The 3,299-nt window shown below is 40.9% G+C and overlaps 1 protein-coding gene across 6 annotated transcripts in view; it reads left to right on the top strand.

Moving 5' to 3' along the window:
- Positions 1–261: 261 nt before the first annotated feature.
- Positions 262–3,299, top strand: part of LOC119595823 — a 148,832-nt gene continuing 145,794 nt past the window's right edge. For all 6 annotated transcript variants that reach the window (XM_037945002.1, XM_037945005.1, XM_037945003.1 and 3 more), the window contains exon 1: positions 262–337. The gene's annotated coding sequence lies outside the window, so the exon portion shown is untranslated. The remainder of the gene's footprint in view (positions 338–3,299) is intronic.

The raw sequence follows: 3,299 nt of genomic DNA, 5'->3' as shown, positions 1-3,299 counted from the left end.
CTCTTCATTACATACATTTACCCTATCGTTAATTACCATTCCTTGCGTTTTCTCTTATTACTTATATTTACCCTCTCTTTATTAATAATTTCTCATTTCACCCCTTATCCCCCACTACTTCTTAACTTACTACTTATGCCAAAATCCGTCATCTTTTATTTTGCCCCTGATTTCACTACTTTATGGTCGTTTATCTCTCTTATCAATATTCGGAGACATAAGGCGCCCAATTTGAATTTAATAATAAACATTTCTTCATTGCAGGTCTGACTTGACGGTTGTCTGCGCGGACGATAGATTAAGAAGACAGCTGACAGGTCACTCGATAAACTTCCAGGTAAAATTGTTTGTTGCAAAGACGCTGCCCGGGAACTGATGTGTGTGTTTTTCGTGTGGGGGTAATTACTGGTGGATTAGGTTATCATTATTGTAGTTCTTGTTATAGTTATTGTTGTTTTTTGTTGTTAATACTAATGCCATTATTATTATTAGCGTTGTTATTATTTTTGTTGTTATTATCTTTATTGTCATTATTTATCATTGTTATTGTTGTTGTTGTTGTTATTGTTTTCAGCATTGTTATTATCATTATTAACATCATCACCATCATTATTATTATTATTATTATGCTTCTTTGGTAGGTTTATGGATGTGAGAGAGAGAGAGAGAGAGAGAGAGAGAGAGAGAGAGAGAGAGAGAGAGAGAGAGAGAGGAGAGAGAGAGCAAGAGAGAGTCTGCGTGTATCTGTGTGTGTTTAACTGTGTGCCTGCGTGTTTACGTATATGTCTATATGTATAGGCTTTGTACACTCACCAGCCCCGTTTCCCCCTACACGCCAATACACTCTGATCTGAAATCGTGGCCTCAACTCCGTAGACTTGTGTTGTGAGAAGCACTAACAGTGTCGCCGTTTTTCTGACCGAGCCATCTCTCCTCCTGTGTTTCTTCCCTTATCTATCCGTTTTCCTTCTTATTTTCACAACACAGCGGGAAAGAGAAGAGAGAGATATGGGGGGAGGGGGGGAGTTAGGGTGCAAGGGAGCGAGGGAGCGAGAGAAGGAAGGAGGGAGAGAGGGAGGGAGGGAACGAGGGAAGAGGGAGGGAAGAAGGGAGAGAAGAAGGGAGGGAAGAAGGGAGGGAGGGAGGGAGCGAGGGAGCGAGGGAGGGAGGGAGGGAGGAAGCGAGGGAAGGAGGGAAGGGGAGGGAGGGTGGGAGGGAGAGAGAGAGAGAGAGAGAGAGAGAGAGAGAGAGAGAGAGAGAGAGAGAGAGAGAGAGAGAGAGAGAGAGAGAGAGAGAGAGAGGGAGAGAGAGAGAGAGAGAGAGAGTCTGGATTTATGCCTTTTTTCATAACAATAATGCTTGCTGATATTGACGATGATTGTTATTATCATTATTATTATTATTATTATTATTGTCATTATTGTTATTGTTGCTGTTTTGTTGTTGTTGTTATCATTATTATTATTTATAATATTTCCATATAGACCAGACAGGCAAACAGACAGGCAGAGAAAGAGAGAGAAAATATGTACATATATTTATTAATATATATTTCCACGTACGTTTGTGAGTCGGTCAACGTGTGTTATTTTATCAAAATAAAAAACAATTTAAATTGTTGCCATGCTTTCTCCTCGGAGCAAACAGCATGTCAAGGTCGCCAGACACTCGTGTCACTCACTTGGCACCAGCGTCATTGTGGTCATGGAGACGGGCCGGCGGTATTTGGCACTTGACACATGATACCGTATGTTGCGTGTCATAGGTAGCTCATAATGGAACATATGGTATGAAATATGTGGTAGACTGAAAGCTAGTATGGATGGGTATGTGGATGAAATATTTCGTATACAAGAATCCGGTGGACTGTTTATGAAAGTTGAAACATGATGTAGTGTAGGAAGTGATTGTATAGTGTATGGTGAATTTAGTGGAGAGTGTATCGTATTTCGTGTATGAAGCAAACACGTCGTAATATTTGGTATTGTGGAAATTATATAGTGCCTCTTATTTATGTATGGTATAGTGTGTTGTATTTACGTGAGCTGTATAGTGTGTGGTGCATAGAATAAGAAATAGTATGTGGTGTACTTGTATTTGAAGGTGTGATAAGTGTTATATGTATGTGAAGCAAGTGTATAGCACTTTCGTTTGAAGAAAACGACAGTGCATTTTCTTTGTGTATCAAGTAGTTGCATAGGGTATGTTACGTTTGGGGTTCAAGTAATGTATAGTGTATTCTTATATAAAATAAGGTGTTGTACTACTATTTTAGTAGGAGTAAACTTTTCGATGTACCACAGTATACGATTTCGGTTATACTGTTTTTATATTTCAAAATATATTGTTTTTATGGAAGACAATATGATATGCTGCCCTTACAATTTTCTTTCACCATTACCATCGATGGAGGTATAAGGTTTACAGTGACCATCATACTGCGCACCATTAGTCGCAGTATACTGTGCCGCCGTGATAGAAGACCTGCTTTAATCATGAGCGTGTGTTATTCCCCTGGCAGCGAGCGGCGAAATGTGTTTTTGTTTTTAACCAAAAGATCTATCTCCACGGCATCAAGCTCTCTATCTCTCTCTCCCCTCTCCCCTCCTCTCTCCGTAATCTTCTTCTTTCCCTTTCTCGCTGCTCTCCTCTTCCTCTTCCACCCCTCTCTCTCTCTCTCTCTCTCTCTCTCTTCTTTCTTTCTTTCTTTCTATCCCTTCCTTCCTCCCTCTTTCTCTCCCTTTCATCTTTCTTTTCGAATTACTTTAACGACGTCCCCGCATTTCACGTCATCCCTTCCTAATTGAGAATAAAGTAGAAAAATTGTCTTTCTCATTCCCTCTGCCTCTCCCTTCTTTCGCTCACTCTGTCTACTTTCATCGTTCCATACAATTATCGCACTGCCTCCTCCCCCGTTCCGTTCCTTTCCTTGTCCGCTGGATAGCTCTCGGGCATCCGGAACGGAACGAAGTGGATCAAAAGGAATTGTTGGAACGAAACAGATTAAGAGGAGCGGTTGAAGGGAACAAGTAGACCAAGAGTAACGGTCGGAACAGAACGAGGAGGAAAGATTGGGATGGAACGGACCAAGAAGAACGATTGGGAAGGAACGGAACAGGCTGGGGCAGATGATCGATAATAGAAAACAGGGTATGACGATGAAAAAGGGGGAGATACTGAAATATGTAGATGAGTAAGAGGATTAATAGAATAATAATAAGAAGAAGACAAGAAGCCGAGATGGTGTAGCGCGGAAAATAAGAAGAGAGAGATTAGAAAGAGGAAATGATGAAGTTACC

Source organism: Penaeus monodon, chromosome 36, assembly GCF_015228065.2.
Source record: "Penaeus monodon isolate SGIC_2016 chromosome 36, NSTDA_Pmon_1, whole genome shotgun sequence".
NCBI lineage: Eukaryota > Metazoa > Arthropoda > Malacostraca > Decapoda > Penaeidae > Penaeus > Penaeus monodon.
Note: the sequence above shows the minus strand (reverse complement) of the source record. Positions and strands in the feature narration are given on the sequence as shown.